Source organism: Taudactylus pleione, unplaced genomic scaffold, assembly GCF_031769625.1.
Source record: "Taudactylus pleione unplaced genomic scaffold, aTauple2 ptg000442l, whole genome shotgun sequence".
Lineage (NCBI taxonomy): Eukaryota > Metazoa > Chordata > Amphibia > Anura > Myobatrachidae > Taudactylus > Taudactylus pleione.
In genome coordinates, this window is record NW_028284844.1 from 725979 (window position 1) to 751382 (window position 25404).

Here is a 25404-nt window from a genome sequence, read left to right on the forward strand (position 1 = left end):
TCAGTGTATATACAGCATCTGTATGCCTCATCTCACATCAGTGTATATACAGCATCTGTATGTCACATCAGTGTATATACAGCATCTGTATGCCTCATCTCACATCAGTGTATATACAGCATTTGTATACCTCAGATTCCTGGCCTCTGAAGTGACCAGCACCAGGTCAGGCTGCGGAAGCTTCAGCTCCTGCAGCGTGACCGAAGGAGCAACCATTGGTCACGATGGTGCTCGCAAATGCAGCAAGGAGGTGTCTGAGAACCTCCTTCTGCATTTGCATTAAGATGGACAGAATTGCGCAGCCTGTGTGCGGCTCTGCAATCCCGTCCATCTCTGAATCAGTCCCTGAAAAGGTAAAGTCTATTTATCTGTAGCACAGAAGGAGAGGGATGACCACAAACCGTATCTATTCTGTCTGTACCACCTTCACTCTACTTTTTTTTTTAATACGTGTATTGCCAAAACCAATTTTTGGGGGACAATCAGATCTGGATCACCTAAAGAAGAAGCCTCAGGTCTGAAATAGCAGTGACATCCTTCTATCAGGTCACAGGACCGGCGCCATACCCAATAAAGATGAAGATAGGCAAAATACAATATTAGCCAATAAAGTATATCGTGCCTAAGGCCCAATAGGATTATGACCTGATTATGAGTATAACGTCCACAGCCCAATCTAGAGTTTCCATAATTCCGTCACCTTCACCTAATTCAGCCCTAGAAACCTGTGCTCTCTGGCTCGTGCCCCGCCAGGACAATATCTACTTTTATATATATATATATATATATATATATATATATATATATCATTTGCTTCATTGTCGGTTGTTAAAGCCTGTGAAGAAATAAAGCTGGTGTCCAAAAATAAGGGGAACCCTGGAATAAGAGAGATATATAGTAAACATTAATAGCTGGTGATGCACAGCGAGATTTATCGTCCTCTCATGTATAGTTTTTCTATAACAGTGGACATAAATATTGTTTAAAGGTTGCAAATGTAGCAAGCACAATGTCTGAGATGCTGGGAGAGAGAACTGTCGCTGGCACAAGGCGAGGTGGGAGTTTATAAGAGCGAACGAGGAGAATGGGCTTTTTTTCCTTACTAATGAGAAAAGTGTTCCCAATAGTTCTTTTATTTCTGGAATTGGTCCTGCTCTTAAAAACTGGCTCTTTTAACAGTTTGCTTAACATTTTCCTTGGCCCATCAAGTTAGCAGCGCAGGACAGAACGATTTCCTTACAATGTATCAATCCTGGACGGTGTTACTTCCTTAGGAAAAGAATAATGAATGCTGTTCCTATAGAAGGTACTAGCCAGGGAGTGCCTTGCGCTGAAAGTATGACGAGTGATAGGCGATGGAAGCCATGGCTCCTGCCTACTGCCCAACGGGCACTGAGTGGCCCAAATTACCATAATCCGTTTTTATGTTGTTTTTTTTTACTAATGGAGTTAGGAATGGGGCCCAAACCAGTCTGTTCCCTAGGGCCCCATAGGGATCTTAATCTGGCTCTGATGGGAGTATGTGATTCAAGTTAGCTCTTACCCTTTCAATTTATGGAATTATCGTGGCTCTTATGGAAGAGGTGAAGCTGAAATGCCAACAGTCCTTTTGTGATGCTTTTTCTATGCTTCTGTAAACACTTAATCAGTTCCTTGCTGGAATCAAAGTGAAAACATTAACCAGCGAGCTGGGGACAGTAGAGCGTTTCTGCAATGCTGAGGCTGTCAGTACAAGCTGTGAAACAACAGGGCGTCCCAAACAAAGAAATATGTGTAGCTGGGGAGGAGCCAGGGTCTCTACAAGGGCTGTCGTCCATCACGTATAAACTGAGGCATCTGCTCGCTGCCAAATCACAATGGTTAATGTGCAGATTAGCTGGATGCGCTATGCTCTATACATGATGAAAGCCTCAGGCCACCTGTGGCTCTCCAGGAGCTGCTGAACTCTCATTGTGTCCAAGAAAACTCTGCAAGTCAATGACTTGCAGCAATGCTGCTGGAATGTAAGGGCTAGAGCCATGATCAAGGGGACCCACTAACTTTCATAAGGGGGCCGCACATTACCCTTAACCGCAGTAATAATTTAAAGCAGGGCTTGATACACTTTTCTAAAATCTAGGAGCCAAGATGAAATTGTAGGAGCCAGACTGCTGTCCCCCCAAAAAAAATTACAGGAGTGAGTGAGGAGCACAGCTCTGTGTGTTATGCAACTGTTATACACACTATACTAGTCCACAAAATGGTCACAGTTGAATGGATACAGTAACATGGAGGCCCCCTTGCTGCTCTGCATAGCTCCCCTGCTCCACCCCCCACCCTCCAGTAATAACGGACCACATTTCACATAAAACAATTGTGCCAGAAAGTACAACAAAACCCCCCTCCCCTCGTGGTCACACCACTATCCCTCTGAAGCCGCTCTGCAATCCCTGGCCACTCATAGACCCTACTACTCGAGAGCTCTATGCAGCCGGAGATAGGAGACAGTAGACAGCCGGGACGTACAGGAGGATCAGCGTAGACTGGGACAGACAGCAGGGATCAGAGCAGGACAGGATGGAGAGGAGGAGTCAATGCAGGCCGGGACGGACACAGGCACAGCAGTCACCGCAGGCAACACTCAGCGCATGCACTCCTGTGCATTATATGAACACTGCAATACTATAGGCACGAATCTCCACCAGAGCTGATGAGGATCTGCTTCCTCCCTCACTGCAAAATCTGGTAGCCAGGCAGCAAACTCTGTTAGCCATGGTGACCTGGCGCCCGGGATTTGTCGAGCCCTGATTTAAAGCAAGACATTTTATCAAATAATCTATCTGTAAAAACATGTCAGACGGTATTTTGCCCCCAATGTTAAAAGCTATAATAAAACAGAACTGGAAATAAGGGAGGAAGGAGCTGGGGCCCACAGGCGAAGGCTGGGAGGGACGTACAGTATTAAAAAATTCAGAGCTGAAAAGCATTCTGGGGATTCTAATCTTCCACTCATCAGAAAGGCAGATTGATTCAGAGATGCGTGCAATGCCGATAGTTACGCAGTTGAGCGATTATCGGTAAACTGCGCATGCGCCTAGGTACATTACCATATTCGCTTACGGCGAATATTTACCCGTGGTGCGATTGACAGTCAGGGAGCACCTGTGGGAGGTAATGGGGAAGCGGCAGCAAAGAACGCAAGCGTGTCGTGACTCGTGACCGTTTCTGGGGCGTGGCCCAGACTGCATCTTCGATCCCGCACACAGTAAAGTTGGCTTCAGCAACTCAGTGCCCGCGGCGATTCTGCATAGCCATAGAGTTACGCAGAACTGCCATAATCGAATGTTCTGCGACCGATGCCGAGTCTTTGTGCGCAGATGCTGGGATTTGCAAAGACGCAGGTGGGCATCTCCATACAATCCCTGGCATCAGCGACATTTGCATATTTTCTCACAGCAGTTGCCAACGGGTTGGCACCTGAGATGGATTTAGTGTACATCTGTGAGTCAGGCCCATAGGAAGAGATACACAAGGACCAGCAGTAGGGCCGGCTCGAGGCATATTCGACCAGTGCGGTCGAACAAGGGCGCCACCTCATAGAGGACGCACCCCAACCAGCCATTCCCGATTTCAGCGGGACAGTCTCGCTTTTCGGGCACTGCCCTGCTGTTCCACCCATGGGACTAAGGGTACCACAGGCGGTCGGGTTGTTGGGCCCCTGGGAACAAGAATGGATGACGCACGCATGCTCATGGCATCCATTCAGTGCAGGGAGAAAGCTGGGGGGCAGCCCAGCTACTGACGTAGTGCTGGGCTCGCCCCAGCCTGATGTTAAATGGGAGACGTGCCACACGGGTAGCATCATTTAGGGGGTGTGGCCTATTGTAAATAGACCACACCCCTTTTCAGGGCACCGCGTGCAAGATTTAGGGTGTCAGGGTCCCTCGTCGCACGGGGCGCAGGCTCCTTCTGGAACCAGCCCTGACCAGTAGCCATTAGAGACACTGATATAAAGGTGTTTGTGCAATGCTGTAAAATTATATTATTGCATTGATATGTGAGTTATTAAAATGCATTAAGTGAATTTTCTGTTTGGGGATCCAATTCCAGACCTTTTTTTTTTTTTTTTTTTCAGTGCAATTTATTTATTTTTTTCTATAAAAAGGTCAAAACTTTATTTGTTAAACCAATTTAGTAGATGACAAATTATGTACGATTACATTATGCCTCCCAGCTGTCCCAATTTTGGCGGGAATGTCTTTATTTGGCGGGTCTATCCCACCTTCCCAATTGGGATTGCACTCTCCCGATTGGCCAGGCTTTTGGAGAGGTAAGTCCCATTCACTGCTGCTAATTATGAATGATATCTCTCCAATTTAGCAGGAGTGAATAGAGGCTACTCAAACCTGACATGGAGTGTGCGCCATTCAGTGGGAAGGGAACTGGGCGGTCTGGTGCATTAGAAGACGAGTGATGACACCCCTGTAACACCAGCATGCCCTCTTTTATTCGAGCATGGGACTTATCTAGCTGGAACCCTGAAGCACTTTGCCTTGGCTTTAATTCTGAGGCAGGCAGTGATCCTTGTGCTTGTGCAGGACTCCCCCCTCAGAGTCATACTGGTGCGGTCACTCACTGCTGATCTACCTGGTGCAGTGTTTGTGGTAGGAAAATTAGACAGAAAGAGCCGCTAGATGTCTCTGCACTAAGGCCCTGATTCAGACCCGCTCGCTGCCGCAGGTAGCTCGCAGGGTCTGAGGGCGTTTTTTTTTTTTTCCAGGCCGCTCGCAAAGCTGTGGGTGTCCACCAACAGCTCGTTCGAGCGTGCTGGAGACCGTCACGATTATCACGACCATCGGGCTTGTGAAGAGACTGTGGGGTAAGGTCTCGGCTGCCGAAAGCCCAAGTGGACTCCCTGCTCTAATAGAGCAGGAAGTCCACTACTGACATCACTAGTGATGTCAGTAGGTCCTCCCACAAACGTCAGGCATTCCTAAGGGAATGCCTGCATTTGTGCAGCTACCCCCCCTACCCGCCTACAAAACGGGGCGAGCTGTCACTCACCATCGACAGTCACCCCGTCTTGTAGCGAGCCCTGCAGCGACTGAAGTTCAGTCGCTTGGCGGGGCTTGCGCATGCCAAACATCGCGAGCGGCTCTGAATCAGGCCCAAAGTTCTGATATACCAACTCTGCTGATTTTGGCGGGATAGTCCCGATTTGAGAAATTTGCGGAAAATTGAAAGGTACATCCCTGCTCTCCATGGTGTCGATTCAAAGATGTTTGTGGGCAACCTAGTGCTAAAGATGGCCATCGATGGTTAGCCACCGATAGTCAATGGTTTTACCATTGATGGAGGAGGTTCAATTGTTCTACACCATCGAGGGCACGGCAACGTTCTCTTCCCGTCGCATAGTTCTGCCCCTTACCACCCTGCTAGATTGGTCCGCTGCCCGTCGTCTTTCACAAGCTAGGATGATCATTGATGGTGCAAACACTGATGGTACCATCAATGGAGAACTGTTCAATGACCATCCCTACCTAGTGCTTCAGAAGCGCTAGACACACTCCTGAGGATATGACCACACTTATTTTGAAGTAGGCATATATAGGTCACTATATAAAGAGCTGTGCCCACGTCCCCATATAAATATTACTTATTGGAATTAATGGAATGTGTAGGTGCTATATTAATAAGAAATACAAAAATTCTATATATCCCATAAATGTGTATACGTTTAGGCGACGATTCATTTGAGGTGGTGAGTAGAAATGTACAATAGGTTCTGGATTTGGGTGCACTAACAACGACTTTAGATGAGTTTAGCTGTTTCACATGGCTAAGCCTGGTCTATAGGGGCGCGGCATGCGCAAAAAGGCATTAGCGCTCAAAAACAATTGAATAACGTGCCCCAATCTCCCGTCACTTTAGACGGGAGATCGGGCGCAATAAACCAATTGAATGGCCCCCATAGTTTGAAATCTTCTAAAACGTCACAAAACATAGGACCTTATTCAGAGTCGGTCACAAGCGCCAATGCACTCGTAACCGACTCGATGGTTTGTCCTGCGTACGTGCAGCGGCCGCACTGCGCGTGCGCAAGCCCCGGAGTGACAGAGAAACTCTGTTGTTCCGGGGCTCGCCACCAAAGGGGCGGCTGTCGATGTTGATCGATAGCTTGCCCCGTTTGGTAGGCGGGCCGGGGGGGTGGTTTCCAAAATGGAGGCGTTCCGTTACGTATGCCTACCGTAATGTGGGCGGCCACACTGACATCATCAGTGATGTCAGTGGGGAGCTTCCTGCTCCATCAGAGCAGAAAGCTCCCTGGGGCTTACGAGTGCCCAGACCCAGCCTTAGGGTCTGGTCGTAAGCCCCGATGGTCGCGATGGTGATCACCATCGCGACCATCAACCTGGTCGGTCATTAAGCTGTGGTTGGTAAACGGCAGCTTAACGATCGACAAGGAGGCGGCCGTTCAGGATGCAAGCAGCCGCCCTGATTCAGTGTGACCGCTTGCAACTAACGACCGCCTCTGAATGAGTTCCATAATATATATAGTCATAAAATAACCTTAATAACCCTAATAAATTTCTAAAGACACATTCCATACACCCTGAAATATTAATAAGGGGGCACACCTCAGATCTCCCACCTCCATAGCTAAGTTCTTCTACTCAATTCTCACCATAATGTCCAAATAATTAATTGCCTTTTAAGTAGAAGAATTGGCCTTCAGGCTGAATTGATCAAAGGCGTAGAGTGACCATCCCTCACCTACAGGACATGAGAGATTTGCCGTCCGCCTCTGAAAACATTTCCAAGACACGAATGATGGGAATAAGTAACAAGAGCCCATTTACAGATACCCTGCGTAAATAGGGATATATCTATGTATCTGGCATTTAACAATAAATATTCACAGCAGATACGTCTCTTTACACCCCATAATTTCAGTCCTGTGTGTATTCTGCTCGCAGATGACATTCCCAGGCCGGTGGAATGCAGTTCTGCGATTCAGAATAATGAGGAGCAAAATGCTGATTAACGCAGAGCGTGGTCAGTGACTGTAAAGATGTATACTCTGTGCACTAACTCCCACCTCGCTGTCTACCATAACTCACCCCTTTCCTGTCATATGGGAGAGCAGCATTTATATTTTTCCTCCAATTTTCCCTATTAATGTTTTTTTTCTTCTTTTTACATGTTTCCTGTCTTTAATCTTTTTTAATATATGATACTTTATTACGATTTTTGGACATTTATGAAGGAATAAGCAGCGAGTGACCACCACCACTATCTGCTTAAATCCAATTCCATTGAGGTTCACTGATCCCCTATACGCAATAGGAATCCTGAATAAAGTGTAAAAAAAATGCGCCAATCTCTCTGTAAATCACAGTGATGTTACGCCCTATTTTTTTTTTTACTTAAATCTTCCTGATTTTATGTGACGCAAAAGGAATCGTCAGCATCCCAACTACACAGGGGCACAGTACAGCCTGTTGGGAGGAGCTGGATGGACCGGAAATGCTCCTATCTGAGGGCCTGATTCAGACCTGTTCGCTAGAAAGCGATCGCTCGGTGTTTTGCAATGTGCGCATGCGTATGTGCGTACGTGAACCAGAACGAGCAATGGGAAAGCAATCGCTCGTCCAACAGAGACTGCCCAGTTGAATGAGTGACAGGTCAAGCCGTTTATGGGTGGTAACAGGGGCAGCCCACTAATAACGGGGGAGTGGAGGTGCGAATGTAAGGCGTGCTTACGAACTACAATGCCGTTTCAGAGGCGTGAATACTTAAAAGCCAGCGTCATAGTACACGTCACGTGGTGGGATTTCACTCTCAAATTCTCGCAGTGCTTGCGGCAGGGTATAGTCAACCTTAAGCGCTGCGATCGCATCCGATGGTGCTCGATGTACCAATGGTTTAAAGCACTTCCTGGAGATAACGTGCGCAAATGGGTGTCTTAAGAGAGGCTGGTGGGTGTCTACATACACAAATTGATCACATGCCAAGACATAGTGGGCGTGCTTATGACTTGGCCTGCGATCGCCTGCCTTGCTGTCACTTAGCCGAATTTCCATACGCTGGAAGTGAGCGATCGCATCTAGCGAACTGGTCTGAATCTGGCCCTGAATCTGCAGTCATTTTACGCCCACATGCAAAAACTAAATTTTGTATTGCAGAATTAGACAATTCAGTTAGATTAATGGGATGGAGAAGTAGCATCTGTGTACAGACGCAGTTGAATAAAGAATGAATATTTGCGCAAAATTAGATGCTCTGCAGTTGTTTCATATTTTCCAGTTTGTAAAATAAACTCTAGTGAAAGTGACACTTAGAAGCCTGCTTGCGCCGTGGTTTAGAGACGGGTCACATTACATATGCCTTTATCTAATGTCGCAAAGTAATTCCTGTGACTGTACCACAGAAACCGCGGATGAAATTAGTCCAGTGCTCACCGGAAACAAAAAATGTAGATAACAACAGTGCTCAATGTACAAACAATGGGTTAAATTATTGCATAAACATACACATGGCGGAAATGTAACAGTCTGCAACTTATGGAGCGTACACACGGTCAGATTTGTCAGACTTGTCAGATTTGTCAGATGAACGACTGAACGATTAAACGATTTGAACGATTTGGACGATTTGACCAAAGTTTTGAACGATTTGAACGATTGAACGATTTTTGACTGCATTAAAATGAATGGAATCGTCCAAGTCTGACTGCAAACCCATCAGATGTCAGATATCGTTATCTGACAAACGGGAACGCGCATCGTTGATCGTCCATCGTTCAGGCATGTCAGATATGAACGATTTTCCATCAGATATGAACGATTTTTAAATCGTTATCGTCCATATCTGAAGAAAAAATCTGATCGTGTGTATGCACCATTACAGGCATAAGCGAAATGTCACCGATTCTGCCCAATGTTTTAAAGTGGCAATCATTTAAAAGGCAAAACCAACCTGTTTTTGCTTTTTAAATGTTTGAAACTTTAAAACATCTAGCGGACTCACCAGAATCTCGCCGATGATGCAAGTCGCAGGCTATTACATTTCTCACCATAAGATCTGTTATATGATGAAAATGGATTTATCTAATGTGGCATAAACGTGAATGCATCAAATCTGCAGGAATAAAAAGACGTTGCACAACAGACGGAAATCAGTGCGTGGCGGAAAAACACGCCACGCATAGAGCGAGACGCACTCCCGCAATCGGATACGTGTACTGCGTGCCCACCCGCACCTCCATAGGAATACATGGTGCGATCGCAGTGCATGCCATAGCGTTCCGTATGCAGGCGCGGGGAATTGCATGGTGCGACGCGTGCGCACGTCTGTGGCATGATCAGCCACAATGTAACTGGGCGCATCTGTATCCTGAAAATTCCATAAAATATATTTGGAAACAAAAAGTGCTAAACAAACAGTCAGTGACATCTGCTACAATATGGCAGCAGCCTATGTGATAATATATAACGGACACAGATGCCCTTTTATTAAAACATGCACTTTTGTCTGCAATATTTGGCAAACATCGGCGTATAATGAAACTATAACTTCACAAAGCCAAAAACATCCCAAAACGCTAGAAACTCAGGGTTGGTGTAATGGAATCAGAATGATTTACCGCCAGACCCATACTCGGCGGTTGGAATCCCGACAGCGGCATCCCGGCAGAGGAGGAAATCCCGATCGTCCTAAGGAAAGTATCCTCTAACCTAATTCTAGACCCTAACCCTTCCTTAGGGGTGCCTAACCTTAACCTTCCCCCCCCCCCAGTGCCTAACCCTAATCCCCCCTCTAAGTGCCTAAACCTAATCCCCGCTTCCCCACCGCCTAAACCTAAGTCCCCCGACGGGGGGTGCCTAACCCTAAGTCCCCCCCGGGGGTGCCTATCCCTAAACCACCCTTCCCCTAGCCTAACCCTAACCTCCCAGGGGGTGTTCCTAACCCTAAGTCCCCCCCGGGAACCCTAAACCTAACCCTCCCGTAGCCCCTCCCCCCTTTGGCTATCCTCGCTCGGCACCCGGCATCCCTTCGATCGGGATTCCGGTCTCCCGGTGTCGGTAAAATGACAGGCGTCTAGTTTTAGACGCCTGTCATTTAACCCTCGCCCTGATTAAGCAGTCGGGAAGCCGGCTGTCAGGATTAGGTCCACCGGCTTCCCGACTGCATACCGGTGTAATAACATTGAATGTGTCAAGCAGAGACTTCTGAGCATCTACAAAGGATCAACAGGGGTGAGGTCTACAGGACCACAGCTGGGAGATGTTCTGCAAGACTTTAGCCTCGTATAAACCTTCTTTATGATACAAACGGTTAAAGGAATGTTCTAAAGGCTTAATATAAGGCTATTATATGTATAATATTGGCAGACAGGTTCCCTAATATAAAATCAGTCACCTAACACGAAGATACTAGACAACTGAAGGGCACGCGAGACCAATGTTCACGAAGTTGAGCAATCGTTTTGCTACTGCGCGTGGGCAAAAATCACCAAAAGCCCGTAAAGGCGCATGCACCCCACGGTGTGTAAGCACGGAGGCGCTTGTTGTGACTGAGACCCACGGAGATAGTCCGTCTTATGGGCTTGTCGCGGGCGTTTCGCTGGAGTGTTCGTGTACACAGACGCACAGACGATCACATCGGAGGCCGTACTCAGACGGGAAATCTGCACCAACTGGTTACAAGTTTCAATGGTGCAACCCATGATGGTGTGTAAAGACGCACCAGGCGGTATTATGGCGTCTACAGGCGCTCGAATTGGGCGTCTCCGTCCTTGAAAATTCAGACGCACGCTTATACACCAGTGGAAATGCTGATACGCCACTCCGACAATGGACGCTAAAGCAGTCACAGCGATTCAGGCCCGTAATAGGTTAATTTGAGAGTGAAATAGCATCAACAATTGTCACCAGTGTTACATACAACAGCTTGCAGAACGCAGGAAACATTATTCATCTGCTAGTAAATATCCCTGCCGTAATCTAATACTGCACATTTTATTTACCCGATCCCATTCTTAATTTGTTCCAAAATCTGTGTTCTGTTAAGAAAATGTTTTTGTTCCTTCGATGGCTCTGCACAGTACATGCGTTTCAGATCTGTATACAGTGTATGTTATGTGAATTATGAGGGTGAATTATGATGTGTTTTGTGTGAGCTGGCAAAATATCAGCGGGGAGGAAAATGTCTCCGACCAACTTTACCGATATCAAAAACAGTCCCAAGTTTATGAAGACTGATCTGACTGAGATTGGGTGATTACGGTTGCTTCAGTCCATTTTGTATTCTAATGGGCAACGAGAAACACTTTACTATGTCGGTGTAGTGGTTACTGCGTCACAGTGCTGAGGTCTTGGGTTCAGTTCTCACCAAGGCTCCATTTGTGTGGAGTTTGTACGTTCTCACAGTTTTTGCGAAGGCTTTCCACCGGGTGTTCCTCCGGTTTTCTTCCACAATTCAATAACATACTGCATTGCGTGCAGAGACGTAATTGGGCTGTTCCCCCATTACGTGACCGGCAGAAGGGGGTGTGAACGTCAGCTCCAGTAAATGCAGCTCTGACCAGGCTGTCTGGAGCGTCCACAGGACGTTCCGTGGGTGCTGCAGCAGCAATCCTTGCTGCAGAGTACCGTTCCATACACCCTGCTAGCCAGGAACAAGGGCCGTGTGGTGGCCACGATGCCGCCCGCAGAGCCTCTTCGCTCTATGTGACGTCACCGGTCACCCATAGCTAGTTATGGCCCTGATTGTGTGTATGTGTGACCATGTGGTAGGGAATATAGAGTGCAAGCTCCTCTAGGGCAGAGACTGATGTGAATGACTGAAGTGCTGCAGAATATTTGTGCGTCACCACAAGAACTGTTAAAAGAAATGTATATACTGTATGTTATGGGGCGGCCATTTTGTGGGCCATGTGTGACTGCCAGGAAACTGCAAGTTTCCCAGCTCCTGGAAAGGTGGGCCACTTTCCTGCACCCTACCCTCAAGTGGGCGGTACAAGGGGCAGTGATGAGGTGGCCCCTCTTTAAGCTACGGAAAGCTGGAAAACCTGGCAAAACGTCATAGGAGGTGAGGCTGCGATGATGATATTCTCAGCGCTGACCCCATCGAACCCATCTGGGCGGTCCTCCCCTGGGAAGTCACAGCGAAGATCTTGCCGAAGTCGCTGAGTATGGCGTGGGTATGACTAATATTTATTTATGTATTTAATAATTTCAAAAGAAACCAATGGCATCCGCCTCTGTACCCTTATACCACATAGGCCCTGATTCAGGACGGTCGCTCTGACAGAGCTCTCGCTCTGAATCAGGGCCGGGCTTTTCTTTTCTTAGAACGGCCTCCTGGCCGCTCGCATAGCTGTGGGTGACCACCCACAGCTATTGCGAGCGGCCATGATGATGGTCGCGATGGTCAAGACCATAGCGACCATCGGGCTTGAGACGAGACCCTTGTGGTACAGTCTCGTGGCCGCAAACCCCAGAGAGATTTCGGCTCTAACACAGCCGGAATCTCTCCACTGACATCACTCGTGATGTCAGTGGGGCCGCCCCCAAACGGCTCATGGGAACACCTCCGTTTGGGCAGCCACTCCCCCGGCCCGCCCACCAAAGGGGGCGAGCTGTCACTCAAAATCGACAGCTCGCCCCCTTTGATGCGAGACCCGGAGCGACGGAGTGCCCGTCGCTATCCGGGTCTCGAGCATGCGCACGACGGAGCCGGCTTTGTCGTGCACATGCGCTCTGGGCCACCAGCGACCCGGTTGCGAGCGCTCAGCGCTGAATCAGGCCCATAGCTCACAGCATTTGCAAAGTACAAATTGGGGCAGTGTCTGAACAGCTATGCCGTCAACCAATCCACTACAATCCCTTGCAAACACCATTTAATGGCCGCACGCACTAGAGACCCCTGGCTGAGATAAACCGCCAAACGTCCCACAAGTCGAGAGGAAAATGTTGACCGCAGGACAGTTCCCTGAACTCAGGACTCTCCCGCAGATATAGAGATAGTTGTGATATGTACCCCAGCAGCAGAGACTCTTATAGGCAGATTGTTTCATTGCTTTTTCCTTATAATGATGAACTGATGACATCACAACTCACTGATTATAAGCAACAACATCAGAACTCAATGTTTATAATGTTTACAAGAGGTTTTACATATACCTGCAGCACTTGCAGTAGTATAAAGATGTAAAGTATTATCTAAGACATGTTTTCTTGTATGGAGCGGCTGTAATTGTATATATATATAATATATATATATATATATATATATATATAGTGAGAGGCCTATGAGATGCTGGGATTGAAGTCAGGAGAGTGAATTAGGGAACAGAGCAGAACTTTACTAGGTGAGATGAAAAGTAAAATTGAGCTTTACATACAACACAAATGTCAAACACAATATTAAGTTACCAATTAACGGATTTATGTGTGAAAGGAAAATACAAATCTTTGGTTTATTGGCTGCTTAGAAGAAGTGGCAGAAAGTACATTACTCAACTTACATGGGTTCCAAGGGTGCAATTTTCTATAAGTCTTCCAAGAGGACAGACTTCAATTCACCCCACTAAAGAGGCAATCCAGGAATATTTAGCAGCTGTGGAACCAGAAGTCTCAGCATACCCTAAGAGGTTTGGGTTGGGGAACCACTGAGTATGCCGAAGCTCCTACCTTGGTCCTTGCTTTTAGCAGAATATTTAGATTTCTTCCTAAAGACATAGAAGTTGCCCCTCGCCATATGATTCTGCAGTGTAAATGCTGTTTTCCTAGTTATCATTTGCTGCTAAAACATCTGCACTTGTAAGAAGGATTCCATTCCTGGAAATAATTTCTTACAGGAGCTTGTTGTTTGCATGTTGAGTTTCAGTATCTCCTTTGCACTATCTAGATGGCGTTACCACAGCTGAATCCTTTCAGGACTTGCTGTCCATTAGACCCTCTTCTACACCAATCTCATTAGATTAGACCTTTGCGGCTGATCTGTACTCCATGAGTAATGGCACCGATCCACCGTCCATTAGCTGGTGCCCTCTTTGTGGATGGAATTTACACAAGAATAGGGATGTGACATCACAAGTAGCACTCTCACTGCAGCACTGCAACTATGTGTAGTATAATACGGGTAGGGATGTGACATCACAAGAAGCACTCTCACTGCAGCACTGCAACTTTGTGTAGTATAATACGGGTAGGGATGTGACATCACAAGAAGCACTCTCACTGCAGCACTGCAACTTTGTGTAGTATAATACGGGTAGGGATGTGACATCACAAGTAGCACTCTCACTGCAGCACTGCAACTTTGTGTAGTATAATACGGGTAGGGATGTGACATCACAAGAAGCACTCTCACTGCAGCACTGCAACTATGTGTAGTATAATACGGGTAGGGATGTGACATCACAAGAAGCACTCTCACTGCAGCACTGCAACTATGTGTAGCATAATACGGGTAGGGATGTGACATCACAAGAAGCACTCTCACTGCAGCACTGCAACTATGTGTAGCATAATACGGGTAGGGATGTGACATCACAAGTAGCACTCTCACTGCAGCACTGCAACTATGTGTAGTATAATACGGGTAGGGATGTGACATCACAAGAAGCACTCTCACTGCAGCACTGCAACTATGTGTAGTATAATACGGGTAGGGACGTGACATCACAAGTAGCACTCTCACTGCAGCACTGCAACTATGTGTAGTATAATACGGGTAGGGACGTGACATCACAAGAAGCACTCTCACTGCAGCACTGCAACTATGTGTAGTATAATACGGGTAGGGATGTGACATCACAAGAAGCACTCTCACTGCAGCACTGCAACTATGTGTAGTATAATACGGGTAGGGATGTGACATCACAAGAAGCACTCTCACTGCAGCACTGCAACTTTGTGTAGTATAATACGGGTAGGGACACGACATCACAAGAAGCACTCTCACTGCAGCACTGCAACTATGTGTAGTATAATACGGGTAGGGATGTGACATCACAAGAAGCACTCTCACTGCAGCACTGCAACTATGTGTAGTATAATACGGGTAGGGATGTGACATCACAAGAAGCACTCTCACTGCAGCACTGCAACTTTGTGTAGTATAATACGGGTAGGGACACGACATCACAAGAAGCACTCTCACTGCAGCACTGCAACTATGTGTAGTATAATACGGGTAGGGATGCAACATCACAAGAAGCACTCTCACTGCAGCACTGCAACTATGTGTAGTATAATACGGGTAGGGATGTGACATCACAAGAAGCACTCTCACTGCAGCTATGTGTAGTATAATACGGGTAGGGATGTGACATCACAAGAAGCACTCTCACTGCAGCACTGCAACTATGTGTAGTATAATACGGGTAGGGATGTGACATCACAAGAAGCACTCTCACTGCAGCACTGCAACTATGTGTAGTATAATACGGGTAGGGACACGACATCACAAGAAGCACTCTCACTGCAGCACTGCAACTATGTGTAGTATAATACGGGTAGGGATGTGACATCACAAGAAGCACTCTCACTGCAGCACTGCAACTATGTGTAGTATAATACGGGTAGGGATGTGACATCACAAGAAGCACTCTCACTGCAGCACTGCAACTATGTGTAGTATAATACGGGTAGGGATGTGACATCACAAGAAGCACTCTCACTGCAGCACTGCAACTATGTGTAGTATAATACGGGTAGGGATGTGACATCACAAGAAGCACTCTCACTGCAGCACTGCAACTTTGTGTAGTATAATACGGGTAGGGACACGACATCACAAGAAGCACTCTCACTGCAGCACTGCAACTATGTGTAGTATAATACAGGTAGGGATGTGACATCACAAGAAGCACTCTCACTGCAGCACTGCAACTATGTGTAGTATAATACGGGTAGGGATGTGACATCACAAGAAGCACTCTCACTGCAGCACTGCAACTATGTGTAGTATAATACGGGTAGGGATGTGACATCACAAGAAGCACTCTCACTGCAGCACTGCAACTATGTGTAGTATAATACAGGTAGGGAGTGACATCACAAGAGGCACTCTCACTGCAGCACTGCAACTATGTGTAGTATAATACGGGTAGGGATGTGACATCACAAGAGGCACTCTCACTGCAGCACTGCAACTATGTGTAGTATAATACGGGTAGGGATGTGACATCACAAGAAGCACTCTCACTGCAGCACTGCAACTATGTGTAGTATAATACAGGTAGGGATGTGACATCACAAGAAGCACTCTCACTGCAGCACTGCAACTATGTGTAGTATAATACGGGTAGGGATGTGACATCACAAGAAGCACTCTCACTGCAGCACTGCAACTATGTGTAGTATAATACGGGTAGGGATGTGACATCACAAGAAGCACTCTCACTGCAGCACTGCAACTATGTGTAGTATAATACGGGTAGGGATGTGACATCACAAGAGGCACTCTCACTGCAGCACTGCAACTATGTGTAGTATAATACGGGTAGGGATGTGACATCACAAGAGGCACTCTCACTGCAGCACTGCAACTATGTGTAGTATAATACGGGTAGGGATGTGACATCACAAGAAGCACTCTCACTGCAGCACTGCAACTATGTGTAGTATAATACGGGTAGGGACGTGACATCACAAGTAGCACTCTCACTGCAGCACTGCAACTATGTGTAGTATAATACAGGTAGGGATGTGACATCACAAGAAGCACTCTCACTGCAGCACTGCAACTATGTGTAGTATAATACAGGTAGGGATGTGACATCGCAAGTAGCACTCTCACTGCAGCACTGCAACTATGTGTAGTATAATACATGTAGGGATGTGACATCACAAGAAGCACTCTCACTGCAGCACTGCAACTATGTGTAGTATAATACAGGTAGGGATGTGACATCGCAAGTAGCACTCTCACTGCAGCACTGCAACTATGTGTAGTATAATACGGGTAGGGATGCGACATCACAAAAAGCACTCTCACTGCAGCACTGCAACTTTGTGTAGTATAATACGGGTAGGGACGCGACATCACAAGAAGCACTCTCACTGCAGCACTGCAACTATGTGTAGTATAATACAGGTAGGGATGCGACATCACAAGTAGCACTCTCACTGCAGCACTGCAACTATGTGTAGTATAATACGGGTAGGGGCGTGACATCACAAGAAGCACTCTCACTGCAGCACTGCAACTATGTGTAGTATAATACGGGTAGGGATGTGACATCACAAGAAGCACTCTCACTGCAGCACTGCAACTTTGTGTAGTATAATACGGGTAGGGAGTGACATCACAAGAGGCACTCTCACTGCAGCACTGCAACTTTGAGTAGTATAATACGGGTAGGGATGTGACATCACAAGAAGCACTCTCACTGCAGCACTGCAACTTTGTGTAGTATAATACGGGTAGGGATGTGACATCACAAGAAGCACTCTCACTGCAGCACTGCAACTATGTGTAGTATAATACGGGTAGGGATGTGACATCACAAGAAGCACTCTCACTGCAGCACTGCAACTATGTGTAGTATAATATGGGTAGGGATGTGACATCACAAGAAGCACTCTCACTGCAGCACTGCAACTATGTGTAGTATAATACGGGTAGGGATGTGACATCACAAGAGGCACTCTCACTGCAGCACTGCAACTATGTGTAGTATAATACGGGTAGGGATGTGACATCACAAGAGGCACTCTCACTGCAGCACTGCAACTATGTGTAGTATAATACGGGTAGGGATGTGACATCACAAGAAGCACTCTCACTGCAGCACTGCAACTATGTGTAGTATAATACGGGTAGGGACGTGACATCACAAGTAGCACTCTCACTGCAGCACTGCAACTATGTGTAGTATAATACAGGTAGGGATGTGACATCACAAGAAGCACTCTCACTGCAGCACTGCAACTATGTGTAGTATAATACAGGTAGGGATGTGACATCGCAAGTAGCACTCTCACTGCAGCACTGCAACTATGTGTAGTATAATACATGTAGGGATGTGACATCACAAGAAGCACTCTCACTGCAGCACTGCAACTATGTGTAGTATAATACAGGTAGGGATGTGACATCGCAAGTAGCACTCTCACTGCAGCACTGCAACTATGTGTAGTATAATACGGGTAGGGATGCGACATCACAAAAAGCACTCTCACTGCAGCACTGCAACTTTGTGTAGTATAATACGGGTAGGGACGCGACATCACAAGAAGCACTCTCACTGCAGCACTGCAACTATGTGTAGTATAATACAGGTAGGGATGCGACATCACAAGTAGCACTCTCACTGCAGCACTGCAACTATGTGTAGTATAATACGGGTAGGGGCGTGACATCACAAGAAGCACTCTCACTGCAGCACTGCAACTATGTGTAGTATAATACGGGTAGGGATGTGACATCACAAGAAGCACTCTCACTGCAGCACTGCAACTTTGTGTAGTATAATACGGGTAGGGAGTGACATCACAAGAGGCACTCTCACTGCAGCACTGCAACTTTGAGTAGTATAATACGGGTAGGGATGTGACATCACAAGAAGCACTCTCACTGCAGCACTGCAACTTTGTGTAGTATAATACGGGTAGGGATGTGACATCACAAGAAGCACTCTCACTGCAGCACTGCAACTTTGTGTAGTATAATACGGGTAGGGATGTGACATCACAAGAAGCACTCTCACTGCAGCACTGCAACTATGTGTAGTATAATACGGGTAGGGATGTGACATCACAAGAAGCACTCTCACTGCAGCACTGCAACTATGTGTAGTATAATACGGGTAGGGACGTGACATCACAAGTAGCACTCTCACTGCAGCACTGCAACTATGTGTAGTATAATACGGGTAGGGACGTGACATCACAAGAAGCACTCTCACTGCAGCACTGCAACTATGTGTAGTATAATACGGGTAGGGATGTGACATCACAAGAAGCACTCTCACTGCAGCACTGCAACTATGTGTAGTATAATACGGGTAGGGATGTGACATCACAAGAAGCACTCTCACTGCAGCACTGCAACTATGTGTAGTATAATACGGGTAGGGATGTGACATCACAAGAAGCACTCTCACTGCAGCACTGCAACTATGTGTAGTATAATACGGGTAGGGATGTGACATCACAAGAAGCACTCTCACTGCAGCACTGCAACTATGTGTAGTATAATACGGGTAGGGATGTGACATCACAAGAAGCACTCTCACTGCAGCACTGCAACTATGTGTAGTATAATACGGGTAGGGATGTGACATCACAAGAAGCACTCTCACTGCAGCACTGCAACTATGTGTAGTATAATACGGGTAGGGATGTGACATCACAAGAAGCACTCTCACTGCAGCACTGCAACTATGTGTAGTATAATACAGGTAGGGAGTGACATCACAAGAGGCACTCTCACTGCAGCACTGCAACTATGTGTAGTATAATACGGGTAGGGATGTGACATCACAAGAGGCACTCTCACTGCAGCACTGCAACTATGTGTAGTATAATACGGGTAGGGATGTGACATCACAAGAAGCACTCTCACTGCAGCACTGCAACTATGTGTAGTATAATACAGGTAGGGATGTGACATCACAAGAAGCACTCTCACTGCAGCACTGCAACTATGTGTAGTATAATACGGGTAGGGATGTGACATCACAAGAAGCACTCTCACTGCAGCACTGCAACTATGTGTAGTATAATACGGGTAGGGATGTGACATCACAAGAAGCACTCTCACTGCAGCACTGCAACTATGTGTAGTATAATACGGGTAGGGATGTGACATCACAAGAGGCACTCTCACTGCAGCACTGCAACTATGTGTAGTATAATACGGGTAGGGATGTGACATCACAAGAGGCACTCTCACTGCAGCACTGCAACTATGTGTAGTATAATACGGGTAGGGATGTGACATCACAAGAAGCACTCTCACTGCAGCACTGCAACTATGTGTAGTATAATACGGGTAGGGACGTGACATCACAAGTAGCACTCTCACTGCAGCACTGCAACTATGTGTAGTATAATACGGGTAGGGACGTGACATCACAAGAGGCACTCTCACTGCAGCACTGCAACTATGTGTAGTATAATACAGGTAGGGATGTGACATCACAAGAAGCACTCTCACTGCAGCACTGCAACTATGTGTAGTATAATACAGGTAGGGATGTGACATCGCAAGTAGCACTCTCACTGCAGCACTGCAACTATGTGTAGTATAATACATGTAGGGATGTGACATCACAAGAAGCACTCTCACTGCAGCACTGCAACTATGTGTAGTATAATACAGGTAGGGATGTGACATCACAAGTAGCACTCTCACTGCAGCACTGCAACTATGTGTAGTATAATACAGGTAGGGATGTGACATCGCAAGTAGCACTCTCACTGCAGCACTGCAACTATGTGTAGTATAATACGGGTAGGGATGCGACATCACAAAAAGCACTCTCACTGCAGCACTGCAACTTTGTGTAGTATAATACGGGTAGGGACGCGACATCACAAGAAGCACTCTCACTGCAGCACTGCAACTATGTGTAGTATAATACAGGTAGGGATGCGACATCACAAGTAGCACTCTCACTGCAGCACTGCAACTATGTGTAGTATAATACGGGTAGGGACGTGACATCACAAGAAGCACTCTCACTGCAGCACTGCAACTTTGTGTAGTATAATACGGGTAGGGAGTGACATCACAAGAGGCACTCTCACTGCAGCACTGCAACTTTGAGTAGTATAATACGGGTAGGGATGTGACATCACAAGAAGCACTCTCACTGCAGCACTGCAACTTTGTGTAGTATAATACGGGTAGGGATGTGACATCACAAGAAGCACTCTCACTGCAGCACTGCAACTTTGTGTAGTATAATACGGGTAGGGATGTGACATCACAAGAAGCACTCTCACTGCAGCACTGCAACTTTGTGTAGTATAATACGGGTAGGGATGCGACATCACAAGAAGCACTCTCACTGCAGCACTGCAACTATGTGTAGTATAATACGGGTAGGGACGCGACATCACAAGAAGCACTCTCACTGCAGCACTGCAACTTTGTGTAGTATAATACGGGTAGGGACGTGACATCACAAGAAGCACTCTCACTGCAGCACTGCAACTATGTGTAGTATAATACTGGTAGGGATGTGACATCAGAAGAAGCACTCTCACTGCAGCACTGCAACTATGTGTAGTATAATACGGGTAGGGATGTGACATCACAAGAAGCACGCTCACTGCAGCACTGCAACTTTGTGTAGTATAATACGGGTAGGGATGTGACATCACAAGAAGCACTCTCACTGCAGCACTGCAACTTTGTGTAGTATAATAAGGGTAGGGACGCGACATCACAAGAAGCACTCTCACTGCAGCTTTGTGGAGTATAATATATATAGAAAAGCTGCACTGCTGCGAAAATGCCCACCACCGCTTTCTCACATCCGTAAGACCTCACAGTCCTGTGGATACATCGGTAACATCGGCCACTCACGCAGAATTACAGCAGCTCTGACCTATCTCAGACATTGCAAGTCTCGTCGCACGCAGTGAGTACTCAGCCTGCATATGCCATTGCAGTGGCTGATTTATGCACGCCCAGGAAACGGCATTCAAACGGACAGGCACCCCTGCGTTTCTCAGACCACTCCCCCGTCACCACCCCCAAATGCTGACGTCCCATCACTCTGCGTACTTGATCACAGTGTGTTCGCAATACTGGTCTGCGCACATGCACATGGTAGGTATTAACCACTGCATACCGGGAACACCACACAAGACCTACAGTTTTGGAGATGCTTTGACCCAATCATCTAGCCATCACAATTTGGCCTTTGCCAAAGCCGCTCAGATCCTTACGCTTCTCCTTTTTTCCTGTTTCCAACATATCAACTTTAAGAACTGAGTGATCACTTGCTACCTAATTTATCCAGCCCTTGACTGGTGCTATTGTATTGAGATAATCAATGTTATTCACTTCACCTGTCAGTTGTTTTAAAGGGGATGTAGTCTGCATCCCGGAGTGTGGGATGCCGTTGGTCGATAAACCAGTGCCGGAATCCCAACAGTGTCGGGATCTCGGCTCTAGAATCCCAACTGCCGGCATCCCAAAGGTAAGTATCGGGGGTAAGGGAAGGGTTAGGCACTAGGGGGAAGGTTAGGGTTAGGCACTAAGGGGGGAGGCTTAGGTTTAGGGTGCGGGGGGTTAGGTTTAGGCACTAGGGGGGCAGGTTAGGGTTAGGCACCAAAAATGGATGGTTAGGGGAGGGGGAGGGTTAGCATACCGACCAACAAGTGTCTGCATTTTAAGCCGGTCGGGATCTCGCCAGCGGGATCCCGACTGCTGGCAACCTGTTTTAATGTTATGGCTGATGAAGGTATATAAACATATATATATATATAACAAACAGTTAGGTCCGGCACTCCCTGTACTCCAATTACTTGACCGGGTGCCCGCTAAAAAAATGGGAAACAGTCACACAGTGTAAAGCGGCACTCCTGGTACAAACAGCGGCAGATGCATAGCGTTATAGGTCAACGTTTCAAAACCTTTAATGGCGCTTTTTCATCAGGACTGATGAAAAAGCACTATTAAAGGCTTTGAAACGTTGACCTATAACGCTATGCATCTGCCGCTGTTTGTACCAGGAGTGCCGCTTCACACTGTGTGACTATATATATATATATATATATATATATATTTATCATGCTGTGCATGCACAGAGTGGCCCGGATGATGCAGTTAGTCTCTGCCTTTCCGTATAGTCGGGTAGCGTAGCATCGCTCAACTGCAACGGCAATTTTTCTGTGTGTGTGTTAAAATAGGCTCGAAAAATATTTTAATTGCCGTGATAGAGAGCCAGTGTTTTCAGGCCTTATTTGATAAATAGCGTTTAGAGCGCCCCAAATGATACCATCCGGAGAGCTAGCGCAAGAACAAGTTACCGGACCCCATGTGCAGATGTGGCCTTCCAGACGGAACCTCTGTTATTTTATCTCTCGCAGGCAGAGAGGCAGCTCTGGAAGAGCATTGGGGAATTGTGTATAATTTATCCCCCGCTATGATGAATATGAGAAGTTTAGGAGCCTGAGAATTCCTGACATGCATGTGGAAACAAACGTTTTCCATTACCTGCCAGTCAGCGCGTTCATGATGAAACAAACACAGACCCCTTTATCTGTCTAACGCTATTAGGTTGAATGAGGTTACCCCCCCTCCCCCTTCTTCTTTTCTTATTTTATTTTTTATTTATTTTGCTTAATAAATGTTCATAATTGGGAACTATAGCAAAACTGTCATGACGCAGCTTACGACAGGGAGCAGCTGGAATTCCCAGCTATAGGGCCCATCTGGGTCATCTTAGGAGCTGAAATGATAACAAAAATATTAAGAGGAGGTTTAATGATGCATTAGGTGGTATTTACTTAGCGCAGCATGTGGACGCTCAGAAGAAAGGTGTTTAATATCCCAGGCGCTGACAGCCCCCTCTCAGAGATTTCACAATCTAACTTCAGTTTTGATAAATTAGATCACTGCGGTATCTCCGGGACCATAGACGCATGGTAACATTTATTCAATATAAGCAGCTAGGAAGAGAGCTACTTACGCAATGTTTTTATTTTATTTTTAATTTAGGGCTGAATTCAATTAGAGGCGAAAAGTCTGGTTTGGCAAAAAGTTTTTGCCGATTATTTTCGCCTGCTGTCCGTTTTTCACCTTATTTCATTCCAGGATGTCTCCGCGCATAGGCAAAAACAGGCAAATAAGTTCTCCACCCAGAGGCAGGCGAATTTAGGTGCAAAAACTCTAGTTTGGGGTACAAATGTGGGGACTTGATTCAGAACCCTTTGGACACCCCCCCAATGACTAATAAGGCAACAAAAAATCACTTAAAACACCCTAAAAACTACTTTTTTGGGGGTGAAAATTTAAAAGTGCTGGAAAATGGGTAAAAAAGTAGGGGGCCTGGTATTTTGGGGGCTATACGGTTGAGACAGGTGTTTTTAGGATTGCAGGGGGCTGCAGCTGATGTATGCTTTAGATTTTTTAAATCTTCACTTTAGAGACACCAAAATATACTAGTATCCATTTACATGTACCCCAAATTTATCTGCGGTACTTATGTTTCTCAAAAAAACACGTTGCTTTATATAATTTTTCCACACTTATGCAAACATACATATAACAGCCCTTTGACTCAATATAAGATCACTAAATACTTTTATTAGAGCTATTAATACTCTTCTATATTGATACCCAGGGTCAGTGAGGCTTTTATGGGGTACTGACTGATTTCCCCAAAATGTGCTGTCCTTTTCGCTCCTTTCGCTACTCACTACATTCACCTATCCGCGTTTTCGGACGTTTTGGAATTGAATAGGGCGAAAAGCGGGGACGCGCATGGCAAAAACATCGCGTCCAAACAGGCAAACGAGGCAAAATAATTGCGCTTTTCGCCAAACCGGACTTTTCGCCTGTGATTGAATTCGGCCCTTAGTGTGTACACAACACCACAGTGTTGTACAATTAACTAATTTTAATCAGACGCATCTAAAACCGCCAATTTATAGCTCACAATCGAAGTACTCATCCGCAGGCGCGCACTCACAACAGGGGCAACTTAGGGCCGGGTTCAGATGTGGACGCGGCTGCTGTGATTAATATCCTAAAGCTGCAGGAGGCATCTGAAGGAAATGGACGCCCCCTGACGGCATTGCAGATCCGAGTGCTCTGTCAGAAGACTCAACTTCGGATCACCACTATATCTATCGGTCGCGATGGCTGCCGCTTCAGGCCGTCTGATAAAGCCAAAGGCTACTCAGAATGGCCCTGTTACCTGCATTGCCGAGGCCAGGAAACCTGTGCCTTCCGTCGCAGACCCTGGCCTTGGAACACCCAGAAAATGGGGCGACCCACCCCCCCTTTCCGGGAATGCAGACTGGCAGCACCCCCTCCCCGCCCCCGAACAGCAGCAGTCCATCAATCAGGCTGCGGCTGCCGGGCGTGATTAGAAGGTTCTTTCACCCACCATCGGGTCAGTACATAAACCATCGGGTTAGGTCATAGACGTATTGCCAATGTTTTTGCAAATGGACGATGTCTTAATGACTGCGCCTGCGTCGGAGTTGCAAGGCGCCTGCGTCCCAATGGATTATTGTTGTCGCTTGAGGATTTATTCGCTAAGTAATTGACAGGCAGGAGTCGTTTGTGGGCGACAGTGGTAGGGACGGGACTCAAACGCAGACGTGTTGTGACCATTCTCGGGGCCCCCGAGATCCCTGTACGTAGTTGTAGTGGCTCCGACTTCCATTCCGAGTAACCATAGGTATACTCAGAAGTTCGATAATGTGCAGACAAGCGTCCGAG

The 25404-nt window shown here is 46.6% G+C and overlaps 1 protein-coding gene across 3 annotated transcripts in view; it reads right to left on the reverse strand.

Annotated features, from left to right (window-relative positions):
- Positions 1-25404, reverse strand: part of ROR1 (ROR family WNT receptor 1) — a 328168-nt gene that overhangs the window by 90670 nt on the left and 212094 nt on the right. The window contains exon 1 of one of the 3 annotated variants that reach the window (XM_088447814.1): positions 1544-1710. The exons of the other annotated variants lie outside the window; for them this stretch is intronic. The gene's annotated coding sequence lies outside the window, so the exon portion shown is untranslated. Of the gene's footprint in view, positions 1-1543; positions 1711-25404 lie in introns of those variants that run through there. 3 annotated transcript variants of the gene reach the window in all.